This window comes from Notolabrus celidotus, chromosome 14, assembly GCF_009762535.1.
Source record: "Notolabrus celidotus isolate fNotCel1 chromosome 14, fNotCel1.pri, whole genome shotgun sequence".
Taxonomy (NCBI): Eukaryota; Metazoa; Chordata; class Actinopteri; order Labriformes; family Labridae; genus Notolabrus; species Notolabrus celidotus.
In genome coordinates this window covers 6,901,585-6,915,582 of record NC_048285.1, presented here as the reverse complement: position 1 = coordinate 6,915,582, position 13,998 = coordinate 6,901,585, and the positions used below count along the sequence as shown (strand labels likewise).

Genomic DNA, 13,998 nt, shown 5'->3' with positions numbered 1-13,998 from the left:
GGATTTATCTCTGTGTGGTTTTGTGACCGGTACACACTGGACCACAGAGTGCGTGCTGATGGAGTTAGGGCATGGACGTAATAGGGTTAAATTTAGGCTAATTGAATGAAGCGCTCTGTGCTTTGGTTCAGTGGTTAGCCTGCAAGCACTATTTGAACCTATGACACTAATTGTACAGTCCATTAAGTAGCTATCAGGGGTCAAAGCTATAGCGTGTGTCACACAGCATGGACAAGCTATACCTGGATGTATACGGTTGCTATAAACTAAATTACATTAATAAAATGGCGTGACATCAACCCTGCCCTTGAGATTTCCAGAGTGATTATCTGAAACTAAACCGTTTTTTTTCTTTGCTTGGTTCAGGTTAACCCTGAAGTTATGTACCTATTAATGACTATCATTGCTGTATCCGTACCATCATTACTGCAGGTCAAATGACCTATCTGGGGAACTTAAGATCGACTATCACCATGGAAACCAAAGTCTTGCTTCTTATTAATTGGCAATTAAACTGGGTCAAGAGCCTTTCTTAAGGAACCATGGTGGTCTAATAACTTAAACTCCCTATATCCTCCTGGGTATTTGTGATATTTCTAAAGGAACGGAAAAGTCAAATGCAGCTCGTCCTCGGAGTGAGGGTGAGGTTTGGATTTCAGCAAGAACTAAATAATGAAGAGAGGTTTAAGAGTTGTTAAAGATGGAGGAAAAAGTAGAAAATTAGATTTTACTGAACCAGACAAGATACAACAGTACCCAGGTTTTATTCAATCCTTTAGAGAGGAGGCATTAATAGAAGAAGCTGCTAATTAATGGAAGTCAGTTTCACTTGACTGGAGGACCTCCACACTGTCTGATCTGTATTCCTACTTCAGACCAAGCGGCAACCTCCGGGCTCAAAATATGAAGCCAATGCAGAAGTGTTAAAAACTGCAATTCATCGGGCATCCGCTTGAGGCTGGCTGCAGAAACACCGGAAACCACATACACACCCATTCAAAAAAGACGCTCTTTGCAGCAGAAATAAACATGTTTACAGCCTAGTGCAAAAAACGACTTGGGTCTACGTAGCTTATTTCTCTATCGGCACACACTGTACAGGGGTTGAATTTTTTTTTTATCACAACGGTTCAGAAGATATTAAGATTACAAGTTTTGCCCAAATAAGGACATGACTGTGTAGCTCAGAGAGCAGCAATGAATGCTCCATATATGATTGATAAGTCCAATGTTGGGCAGTTAAGTGTTAAATAATTTCTTCTTAATTATGTTACATTTAAATAAAACCTCTCATTAACTGAAGAAACTTATCCAAGAAACTATGTCATCAAAATCTCATCTGTCCTAGATCGGCCGTTTGTGTGGCAGGTCAACTCATATCCAAAAGCTAGGACACACTTTCATCAGATGCCATTATTGTCATCTTTTTAAGTTCTCACACACATAGAGAGATGAGGAACTTTGCTGTTTATTTTGAATTGGTGAAAACAAAGATAGGGGCTAATCGTTCTGCTGCTGAGCCAGCATCAATCGAAGTGAAAGAGACGAAACATCGTCCCTGTAGACACGGGAGCCAGCAGGACATGGTATGTGTGTTTGCAATGTTGTTTCTCTGGTGCTTCCATAATGCTGTACGGCAATATTAACACCACACTGGGACATCAATGTAACACCAGTGCTGAGTTCAGTGCAAAAGTAAGAAGACGTAGTGGTGGAGGAGCTTCGTTACAACACTTCATATCTCTACCAAGAAGAATTTGAGAGTACCATTCACATTTCACTGGCATCACATTTTCTGATACTGACCTACTTTCACATTAAATTTGACAATGACGTGAAAGATACGTATAGTTCAAAGCAGTTGGCGTTACTTGGAGATGTTAATCTGCAGAATTGATTTATTCTGTCCATGCATGAGATGCAAATCGCTGCTATAACCCTTTTTCTTGTTACTGGACTGGGATGTAGTCGTGTCTGCTTAATGGAGGGTTTAACCAAGTTAGAAACTATTCAGCTTATAAAGTAAAATCAAGGAAATGGATTGATGATAGTTTAACTGATAGTGCTGGCAATAATTCTATGACACTTGGTACATTAATTAAGTCTTAATTTCATTTCATCTAAATCCAAAAAGACTTTAGGTCAACTCTATTTTTTTGTAAATTTTGTCTTTTTCTTCTATTTAGTCTCCTTTATTTAACTGTTAGTGCAAAATAATATAAAATAAGTGGTAAGTTCAGTTTGAAGCTAACAAGTTGTATTGATTAAAGTTGACTGTTCACTGGAACTTAAAATCAAACTTTTGTCTTTATATTTTCAGGGTTGCTTTTCTGTTGATTTTCAGCATTTTAATATTCTGAAGGATCATGTGGTTCTTCTGGGTCAAGCATAGTCAATGACCCTCAAGCTGATGAAGCTTTCAACAAACAGGTTCTGTACACTTGACTTGAACAAGCATGTTTTTCTTTACTCGCCAAAATCTTGACATTTCAACATTTTTCATTCGGGAAAACAACATCCACCAACATCGATAAATCAGTGTGATGAATTTTATGCTGGAATATAATTTGTTTCATGGCCTTGTGTTACCCTTCGCCTCCCTCACCCATATTACTCTCTTATACTTCCAACCTCTGCTTATCCTCCCTCTCTTTCTCTCCCTAGTCTAAATAAAGTGTCTGCCAGGGTAACTCAGTCCCTGAAACAGTGGAGATTAACATGTCCATGGGGATAACAGTGAGACGAGGGAGAAAGAGAAGAAGAAAGTGTGCTCACTGTGTGGAATCCAGTTCACTTAAAAATAGACCTCTGGCTTTTCTTGCAGCTTATTCAGACGAGGGGCACAGCAGCCCTCTGGTGTAATGCTGAAACTGACAGAGCTCAACATTACTGCTCATTTAGAGAATACTTAATTGATTTCTGAAAATTAAACTGGTTATTTATGCATTCAAGTGTTAAAATAAAGAAAGAAGTGTCCACGTTGGCCCTTACTTTAGCTTTATGTAATACTACCTGAAAACAAATGACAGCCTTACATTGCTCTGCTTTCTATTTAGTTCAAATTAAAGGCACTATGAGGAATTTTCATGCTGTGTTTATTATGGTGACCCCATTCTGTGACGAAATCGGTAGTGTTCTTCTGGAATGAGGACTGCATTTCCCATGAGCACCATCATCCTCTGTCATAAAGATGTGGCTCTTGCCAAAGCTTGCATTTGTTGTGGAAGCAAATGAATGAATAGATGTCTCTTTCTATACTACTTTTATTAATTCAAGTCAACTTTTGAAGGACACAGGTTATGAGATCATGTATTTAGTAGTAGATTTGTTCAATTATTAACTGTAACGTCACAAAAACTATGTAAACTCTGATTTATTGCGGTTAGCTAGCTTACAAAAAGTGTCCAGACGTACCGGTTCAATGCTATCCTTCACAGCCCGACACAACAATGTGTGCTCCCCCAATTAATGTCCAAATAATGTAAACATTAACAAAGTTGAACTCTTAAGTCGTCAAAGAGCAATGAAGCATTCACACGGCGGCATTAACTTTGAATCCTGTTCATCACCATTTAGCACTTTCACCTAGCACAGCCCTGGTTGTAGAGTTTCTCTTTCTAGAGCAATATGTCAACAGCAAATGTGCGTCTTTATGCTCCAGTATCAAGCATGAGTACGAAACATGATTACATTATGTCAAAATAAAACTATCAGAAGAAAGAAAACTCCTCCTGCTAGCTAGCTTACTTCTCGTTGCAAAACTGTCAAGATAAATTGGCATGACAAGAACAAACTACAAGAACAAGATGTGTATTTGGTTTTACAGTTTGACTCATGTCCCATATGTTAACATGGAGATGGTGAGCTTTATGGCCTATAGCTGAAAGTCAGTAGCAAGAGCTTTGAATGCTTCCTCTTCACTTTTGGCAGGCTGTCATGTCATCCATCTTTCTATACAGTCAGTGGTCTTATCCTGGAACACACATGTAGACATACATTAGACCTTTACATCAGTAAGGTCTCATTTTACTCTTTAAATGCTCATTGACAGGATCACACTCTGGAGTTAAGCTGCTGTACATGATGACACTTTCCCCATGCTAGGTTTTACAATCTGACTTCGGTGGGAGGGAAGAGGGGGTAACCTCTAAGCCGAGCGCTCCCTGTCATCCAAGAAAATCAAACAGTCGGCCTGACAGACAATCCTGCAATTTATTTGGCTCACAGCGTGTTACCGGCGGAAGGAGAAGCTAAAATGGAAACTCAGTAACTGACCTTTAATGTAATACGGCGCCGGTGGCTCACTAAAGAAAGCCTCTGGAGTTGGGGCAGCTGTGTGACTCTTAAGTATAAGTGAGTGTGTGTGTGTGTGTGTGTGTGTGTGTGTGTGTGTGTGCGTGTGCGTATGCCTGTGTGTTTGCGTGTGCGTGTGCGTGTGAGATGAGTTATGACCAGCTCTCTTGCCGGCATTTGAGAAGCCCAGAGCCAAAGCCAGGTGGATTAGGACAACTCACATTGTGAGAATGCTCGACATGGGTATAAGAAAGTAGGAGGGCAAGTGTGTGTGTGAGTGTGTGTGTGAGTGTGTGTGTGTGTGTGTGTGTGTGTATAAGAGAACAAAATTATACAACAAAAGAGGAAAAAAGGGCCACCTAAACAAAAGAAACGAAAATAAAGAAAGGCAAACCACTGACACCACATGGAAAAAAACATGCAGGACATAAAGCCGGACTGAGAAAAACCAGCGGCTGTACGGTCTGAGGGATGGTTAGAGTCAATAAACTGACGGACACACACTTCCTCTGCCCTTTCACTTGCAGGTCATGACCTCTCTGACCTACAAAACAGGTGTGTCAGCAAGGACTTGCAGAGTCTTTTTGTGTGCTGGAAACAAACAATGCCGACAAACACTGGCGTTAGGAGTGGAAGTCTCTGTTTACTGAAGTTGTAGAAACAGAGATTGATTTGAGAATATTCCTGGAGGAGCTGGATTACTCTCAGATTAAAAGGTTCTGATACCGAAATTGACTGTGAACATTTCCTAGTCCGTCAGTTGTGATGGTGTCATTGAAATAGATGTGTTGGGTGAAAAAATAGTGAAGTGTCAGGATGTGAGTGACTTTGACCTTTTGGCCTTTGTAAGAGCATCTATAAACTGCAGCTTTTGAAAGGTTTGCCTGTTCTGCAGTGGTCAGTAAAGTGGACAAAAATTGGTTCAAGGAAGGAAAAGCAGTGGCAACAAAGGCTTAGTGATGCACAGGGTGGCGCTTAGGCTGGTCTGTGTCTTATATAACATAAAAGCTACCAACAGGAGTTGATGCTTGTTCTGAAAGAGAGGTGTCAGAAAACACTGAGCAATGGAGCGACGCCTGCGAGCTAGTTCAGGGTACATGTCACATGTCCCACTCTCATAACCATCATCCAATCCTGCCCTCTGCCTCTCAAATTGGCGGTCTATTTAAACTGGGGAAAATTTCCCATCTCTCCCTCTGCCTGTCAACGCCTCTGCTGCTGCATGGCTATTGCTGATATTTTCTTCTTCCCCGCCGCCTCCCCAGTTTCCACCTGCAGGCTCCAGGGGTGTTTAGTAGGTTTTGCTCATCACTCCTCAATGTCTGCATGTAAACTTATCTGCAGGGAGTGATGAGGCCGGAGCCTGGGCGCCAAACATGAATGTGTATTTGCTGCTACAATAAACAATTTAAACGTGAGTTGTCTGACTTAACTGAAGGTTGTTGCGTCTAGAGCTGCATAGCCGTCGACTGGTCAGGATCTCTGTACCTACTATATACATGTGAGCATCAGAACTGGACCATGGAAGTAGGTGTCCAATACGTCTTTTCGACCAACAAGAACCGGGTTGTATTTCCCGGTTGGTTTGGAGATGGTTGAACTCGCAAACCAACATCACACCCGTTTGTTTTTCTGCCTGCTCAAGCCCGTGGAAGAGGCGCGTCATGACATCAGATTAACGTGACAACTTTTCCCAGCAGCGCAACTTTCCCTCACAACACCTACGATGGCAGACAATGGCAGCTTGTCTCCTTGGCCGACAACGGCTTTGCCATGGAATCCACCAGTCTCTCTTATTTTTTCAATGGCGAAAACACGTTTGGTTTGTGATTTTGATCAAGGCAAACCTACCCCTTGCCCCTGACATAAGCGGTTCGTGTTTCTAGACCAGCAAAGAGTTGGAGCCGCTCTGGAACCGATTTTCCCAGCCAGGAGCCGGTTCATTCGCAGTTGAAACATGAAAAACCGGTTCTCAATTGAGCGCCAGCTCCGAACTGGCCCTTAAACTGCGAAAGGTTTCCAGAGGAACATGACTGTGTGTCCTTTCATTTATAAATGGGATGAGTTCTGTAAGGCAACGACACAAGAGCACTGCTTCAGCCTTTTCATTAACAACCAAGATGGCAGTTTTTGGTGCAGAGAGGTCCGTTAAATCCACTATTGTGGCTGCTACAAACTAACTGGATGAAGTATTTTAATCAAAACAAGGACAAACAACTGCACTTACAGCCGCTTGTATTCATCTTTTGCCACTCTGTGCTATGTCACACGCTGTGTTGCTCTGGCTGGTCGTAAAAGCAGAAGTAGACCCACATGTGGCCGTTTGTATTTTAAAAACCCAAAATGAACACTGGTCACAAACAGCTCAAAGTACCCCCCCCCCCCCCCCCCTTCTTTTTAAAGGAAAAAAGAAACGACCATCAGTGCCTTGTCTTTTTGATGATGTAAAAACACTACATACCACACACCAGTCCTCAAGCTTTCTGGGAGAGTCAAGCCAGAGAGCAGATGAAGACATCAAGCCTCCTCCAGGAGAGCTGTGTGCAAACCATAAATGTTAAAGGTCGATGGACAAGAACAAACAACTTTAAAAACACCCTCCACACTATGAGGGGTGTGTGTGGTTTTTTGTCAGTTTTCGGCATGTGGTGCACACTTTTAGGCTTTCCAGTAACCCACAGATAGTGCTGCTGTTACTTGCCATTACATCAGTTACTCCTCTCACAAGATACTGCACTATCACGGTGGGAGAAGGAAAAAGACGTGCTGCAGTCAGTGTGTGTTCTCTTCATTTTCCTTTCAGGCAATGTAGAGAAATGTATTTACTCATTCCACACGTGAATTTGTTCCTCACAGCTCCCCTAATCCTGTGTTTTGCTCACATGTGTTTTTGTAAGGGCGAGTGATGTTGCATTGGTAAACATTATTATCACGGGACGAGGTGTAAAATGACAGCGAGACACAGAGAGGCAGAGAAAGCGAAAGAGAAGGAGAGAGAGATGAGGGAGCTGCTTAGGGGAGATATCATTTGTGTCAGTCGAAGTGAACACCTATCGATTTACATCCAGCGCTCTCCGGTGCGCCACAATGAGACCTCATGAATAATTCATGCAGGACCTATGAAAGAGCCATAAATACAGTCAGTGTGCTCGTCAGCATAGCACGCTCTCAGCACTTACGGTCATCCAACACGGCTAGTTAGCAGAAGAAGAGGGTAAATCCAGGGAAGAGAAGGAAGAGAGGATCCACGAGAAGTGAAGATTAGGGTGATATAGTGTTGCATCTCTCTTCACTCGCTTGTTTGCATTCAGATTCAGAGCAGATGCTCGTGCAGCATGTGTGAGCATGATCTGGTCTTTAATAACGGAGTACCTGTGGGGGGTCCTTAATGACTGCTGTGCTCCTCTTTTTTAGTGTTGTACCCCAGAGTCATGGAGGCCTTCTTCAGCCAAGCCGCCCCTCTTTTGACAACTCTGGGGATTTACATCCCACTCCCTGCCGTAAAACAGCCACTCGCCTTTCATTCTTTTCACCCCGGCCTTTACGATCTGGAGTGGAAAGGGTGCCTGAGTTATGGGCTTTGTTTGGGACACAAGAAAAATAAAAAATGCTCTACAGCTGCAGCGTGTCAGAGATGTCAGGGAGGATTGTCTGCCTCGCATGTGTAGGGAATTTAAAGGGGACTGAACGGGGACAACACAAGTGTGTGTTTACATCAAATACTGCATAGCATGTGTGTGGTTCTTTCAAACCATCATTACATCCAATTACATGGACGGATAAATCAAGCAAATTCAACACATGCACACGACTCTGAATCAAAAGTTTGAGCAGAAAATCTTTAAGAATGAACTGGAGAGTGAAATGTAGAGGATTAGGTAACTGAAAGGGAAATTAAACTTCTTGTGCACCTTTGGAAAAGAGCAAAGTATAAAGTGAGGACTCTTTTTCCAACACAATGCGCTCTCTGTTTGCCTCTGTAGTGGTAGAATTGCTGCTGTCTACCGACTTGAAATACACACCGCTTCATTTGTCAAAAGAGCACATTGCCCTTGTACACTTCACTAAATCTCCACACTACTGAGGTCATCACCTCCCAACAGCCATCCCTCTCTCAACATCTATCTCCTCAAGCTCTGCAACTCTCCCTCAGATGAAGTGCACTTTCTTGAAACAAATAGACAGACACACACTCATACACACATAAAGGAGAGCAAACCGTCATTTCAGCCCGGCTCCTCTCCACCGTAAAGCACCAAACGACTGCTCTGTCCTTGAACGTAAAAGTATTAGGGAGACAGACGAGGCGTGGGAGGAGGAGGCGAGAGAAAGGAGGAGACGGAAAACAAGGTAGAAGAAAGGACTTTTTCATACTGACAGTCAGCTTAATGAAAAGGCAGTTAGGGCTCGTATATCTGCTGCCCCCAAGGTTCAGCCTCTCCCTCTTCCCCCTCAGTAAGAGCCCCTGGTCTCATGCGAGCTGCTCTGAGCCCGGGTTAGGAGGGTCGGGTTCGGCTGAGGAGAGCTGAGCTGAGCCAGCGAGGGTCAAACAGGGCAGAGGAGGGTCAGGTTGTTCTAATGCAAGCTAAGCTAGGCTAAAAGAGGGTCATGGAGGGCTTGGGGAAAAGAATAGTGTTGGCCTTGAATGTGGTGCAGTCGGGTACATCAATCCACAGCAGACAGGAACGACAGGGCATCAGTCACCAGAGCTGCCACTGCAGAGCGCAACTAACTGAGCACAGTTTGGAGAGTATGTACATGAATGCATACTCACAAGAATTCTCCCTTGCTTCCTCTGCAGCTTTACGTCTCTGCTATTTCTGTTCCTCCAGCTTGTGGTCTTTGGGTAACATAACACTCCAACAACCATTCGGCAGCTAACAGTAGAGGAGACGGGGCAATTAAAACATTTGTAACATCTGTCTTCATAACTTATAGAAAAACTAAATGCACTTGTGAACATTTGATTTAAAAGAAATATATACGCATTAATTAATCATTAATGTTAATTGCCTGTTTTGGGGCAATTGTACTAGTGAAGGGATAAATCAGGAACACATCCAAGCAAATATATTTATTTAATACTGTTTAGATTCTTTCTGTCTTAAATTATTTTAGATTTCAAGTATTTTATGAATCTAAATTATTATTAAATCTATATTTGCACAGCTAAGCAACTATTGTAGCGGTGACTAGATTTTGGAATTGAATAATAAATAATAGATTAAATCAAAATATATTTCAATCAGATTGATCAGCAGATTAATCAAGAACAGTGTCTAAACAAATAAACACTGACAGATTAACATAAATTCACACAGAAGTAACATTCATTGTATTTATAAAAATACTTAAAAGCAACACATTCTGTTTTTGTTATTTGTTTTTTGTCTTTAAAACATGTGTTCGTGATGTTCCTTATTTGCCAAATATAGGACGACAATTATTATATATTTTTTAATTGAGTTAAAAGGAAGTAAATCCCAGAGTTAAGCTACAGTACCAGTCAGAGGTTTGGACACACCTTCTCATTCAATGGTTCTTTATTTATTTTAATTATTTTCAACATTGTAGATTAATACTGAAGACATCAAAACTATGAAATAATCTGGTTTTGCCATAATCTGGATTACAACAGTAGTCAAATAGGACTATCCATTGTGTACTAACCCTACCTCTGAACAACACAACTGATGGTCTCAAACACATTAAGAAGGCAAGTCATTCTACAAATGAACTCTTGACAAGGCTCATGTTAATTAGAAACCATTCCAGGAGACCACTTCATGAAGCAGACTGAGAGAATACAAAGAGTGTGCAAAACTGTCATGAAGGAAAAAGGGGGCTACTTTACAGAATCTAAAATATAAAACATATTCTGCTTTGTTTAACACTTTTTTGTTCATTCAATAATTCCATATATGTTCTTTCATAGTTTAGATATATTTGGTATTAATCTACAGTGTTTACAATAATTAAAATAAATACAAACCCTTGAATGAGAAGGGTTTTCCAAACTTTTGACTGGTAGTGTACCTGATAGTAGAAACACTAAAGTTACTACACAAGTAGAGTATATCACTTTAAGGACATAATCTTTATATTGGTTTTAAATGCGTACATCCCTCAACACAAGGTAGGACAGTATTTATTTATTTATCATGTTAATTTGAATGTTTTTTGTTTTTTTTTACCTGCCTCTAAAATACTGCATGTTTCTTTAAAAAGTCAAGGGGCACCTGCAAAAGTGTGCGCATACTGTCCGTCATTGCACACCGCATCATGTGCGTTTATTTTTGTAGCATGACGACTAACCTTTATCTACCTAACCAAGTAAAGAATAAGCCTCATTAGTGCCTGACTTATATCTGGGAGAGTATTCTTTACAACCTCCAGCTTTAGCCATGCACTGTTTGTGGGAGCTAGCTGTAACCTCCTCCTACCACCTGTTAGGGTGCAGGCTATGTGCTGGTGGGTAATAGACAGAGCTGAAGCTAGGCCCAGACCGTGCACCGCGGAGAGAGATTATTACCAGTGCACAAGACCTGCTGTTTCCTTTCTGCATCGCCATCGGACTTTGAAGTGTGGACTTTACCTTATCACTGCAGAGATGAAGTGTGGATTTTATCTTCTTCACTGCAGATATGGAATGTGGATTTTATCCTCTTCACTGCAGAGATGGAGTGTGGATGGTCCTTCGCCATTCAGGAGGATGCGGAAGTGTCTGTTTTCCCTGCAGGTGAGTGAGTGTACCATTATTTTCGGTGCTGCCAATGTTCCCTCATACAAGCTTCAATCAGGCCTACAGAAAGGGGGTTTTGGTTCTATGTTGTCCCATTGTAGATTGAGTGTAAAGAGAAAAAAGTGCACAAGTGTGTTCCTGTTGCTTTAGCCACATTGTGTTGAGTTTCTAATGATTAAGTTACATTAGAGTGTGTAAAGTGTGTTATTGAGTGTTTAAGCACCTCCAATTACTGGCAATAGCTAGTATTTATGGTCAGTTTAATAGTTAAAGGTATTCTTCTGTCAAGTATGGACTGAAAAGAAACAAAATAGTTCTTCTATGGTGGTCTAAGCTTGCCCTTAGTCAGATTTAAAGGGTATTCACTTACCTGTCAATTCATTTTTCCACTGTCTATTCCTTTAAAGAGATAACTTCTTCATTCCATCTGGGTACCAGAGGTTAAATACCTTCTGCCATTAAAGAGTGAATTTGTGTTTTTAATCCATATTATTTATAAAACTGAACATATTTGGTTTTGTTAATAAATCGGAACATTTGGGTGCAGGTGGCCTGGCGATCTAAGCGCCCCACATACAGAGGTTAGGCCTATAGTCCTTGTTGCAGAGGTCACCGGTTTGACTCAAGGCCATGACCATTTGCTGCATGTCTTCCCCCTCTCTCTGCTCCCCTAATTTCCTGTTTCTCTTCAGCTGTCCTATTGATTAAAGGCATAAATGCCCAAAATATAACTTTAAAAAATATATTAAAAAAGAAGATTTAAAAACAGAGGTTTACTGTGTTTAAAGGATAAAAACAAGTCAGTGGTGTAATGTTTGAGATCACGTGAAGCGGCCTCCATGGTCCGCCATGTTGCCGTGCATGTGATGAGCTGAAGATGAACTGGGCCAAGGGTATCTGTTAGAGTCAGATGAAAAGCCGTCCTGTACACAAGGGAGCCTCTATCCACAGAAGGGCAAACTCATTTCTAGGCCAAGAAAGCTATCGGTGTGTAAAAGTGAAACTGAGACGCAGGAGAGCGCTGGCATGCAGGCAGCAAGGCGAAAGATCCAGAGGTTCAGTCAGTGTTTGTAGGACGGCTGCAAGGTCTGAATGTGTGGTGTGAGGAGTAATGAGCTCATGCTAAAACCAGTCAAAACAAAGGAGTCCATAAATCTGGATGTTTGGCCTTTGAACGCCAAGGCCTGAATCCATTACATGAATGCATGAGAAGTATTTCAACCCAGGAAAGACAAGGCTGTGCTGGACTAACTAGTTAAGAAGTCTGGAGGTGTTCTTTTGTTATCAAGGTGAACAAAACATGCTAAGGGTGAAGGAAATAAGAAGATGTAGATTATTTCTTCTCTTTGACTTTGAAGCCACTCTAACAATCCAAACAATTTGCAGACAACAAGAAAGAGAAGCTGAGTACATGGGAGCAGGTTTCTAAGCCTGGACGGTCTCAGATATTGCTTTATTTCTGTTCCCAATATTTATCATCCCCTTTTCCTTTCTCTGAGAACTCGGTACACGAAATAGAAAGCATTCCTCTCATCACTACAAGTTGAGTTCACTGGCTCAGGTTTAGAGATTCCATTTCTTAAAGATGTGATTTTATTGTGCCCAGAGTACATGAAAAAGGTCAGGAGGAGTGTAAATAAACTAAAGAGACAGACTCAATTAGCTCAGGTTTCTCACTGTCCCCCAAAGGAAGCAGCAAATGTCCCCAAACATCTTTTTTCAGTTTAAGTGACAAAGACCTAAAGAGGCAGTACATCTATGACTTTAGGCTTGGGCTGACCGTGTTGGTAGTAGTGTGATTTTGCTCTAGAGTTTTGGAGTGTTTAGAGGATGTAGTGGTTGTATGGCTCACCAAAAGTTTGACGAGGGAGACCAGAGTTTGTTTCTGTGGTGAGTCTGCATCGTTTATTTACACTAGACCAAATCTCTCCAGAACCCCAACCAACTCCTCTTTGTGCCTTCACTCAGGAGCATGTGCAGAACGTTTTGTCTGGTGTGGCCCAGCTGTGGCAATGACTTATGAACGGGTGGCATGATGTATGTGCGTCTACAACGATCTGCTTAGTTTGCACAATTGGAAAGAGATGTGATTTGTTTTCTTTGTGTTGAATTTGGTCAAAAACACCCTTTAAATTTCGTATAACTGCGACCCTCTTCTCTTCTGTTCATGCTCTAAAAATGTCAGCAATGAGTTTTCCATGCAGACACCCGCCTGCATAGCAACCCTGTTAATAAACAAGGAATTTCCAGGCTGGGCCTTTGCCCCAAAAGCATGAAAACGTAGGAGTGTAATAAATGTAAGTGCACAATAATAAACACTGAGTACATGTGTGGGTTTGTGCTCCACTACTGACCCTGAAACCTGAATGTGTGATAAGACGTAATGAATTTCTCCGGTCTGACATAAAACACAGCTCTGACTCAGTGTTTACCCTGCAGTGGAATGCCAGATACACCGAGCCGCTCTCTCTCCGAGGCTGCTGCTGCTGCATGTATCGGATGACCGCCATCTCACACCAACACACACACCAATAGGAGCTTTTAAATTCATCACATTTTATTTGTAATCTTTACGGGGCTGTTAAAGAGAGGACAAGGTGTCTGGGTACGTGTGTGTACATGAGGGCGTGTGTCTGCACTGTATATACAGTTTATACCTCTGACTTTACGCACTTAGTGGAAATATTTCTCTCCACCTTCATCTTTATCTCCGTCTCCAGAATCCATTGTCTCTAAATCAATTTGCCTGGGGGGCGACCTTCAGGACCGACTGTGTGTACTTTCCCCCCTGTGCCAGGAATGATAACTGGATTAGGGGCTAAATAATAAGTATACAATGGCCGTCTTTGATAAGAGGATCGCGGTCGGTCTGGGAGAGTGAGAGGGGAAACTGTGCCTCATAGAAACCACAGTGGATTACTAAATAAAAGGGCCATAAAACACAGCCCTTTGGCTCCAGCAGA

General features: G+C 41.8%; 2 long non-coding RNA genes across 2 annotated transcripts in view; one reads left to right on the top strand and one right to left on the bottom strand.

The window, feature by feature from the left end:
• LOC117825150 overlaps positions 1 to 11,002 on the bottom strand; it is a 31,113-nt gene extending 20,111 nt beyond the window's left edge. Inside the window, exons 1-2 of the long non-coding RNA XR_004633789.1 lie at positions 10,889 to 11,002; positions 9,068 to 9,170 (exon numbers count right to left, since the gene is read on the bottom strand). This is a non-coding gene — a long non-coding RNA (uncharacterized LOC117825150). The remainder of the gene's footprint in view (positions 1 to 9,067; positions 9,171 to 10,888) is intronic.
• The window catches only part of LOC117825151, a 41,087-nt gene continuing 37,661 nt past the window's right edge, over positions 10,573 to 13,998 (top strand). Inside the window, exon 1 of the long non-coding RNA XR_004633790.1 lies at positions 10,573 to 11,032. This is a non-coding gene — a long non-coding RNA (uncharacterized LOC117825151). The remainder of the gene's footprint in view (positions 11,033 to 13,998) is intronic.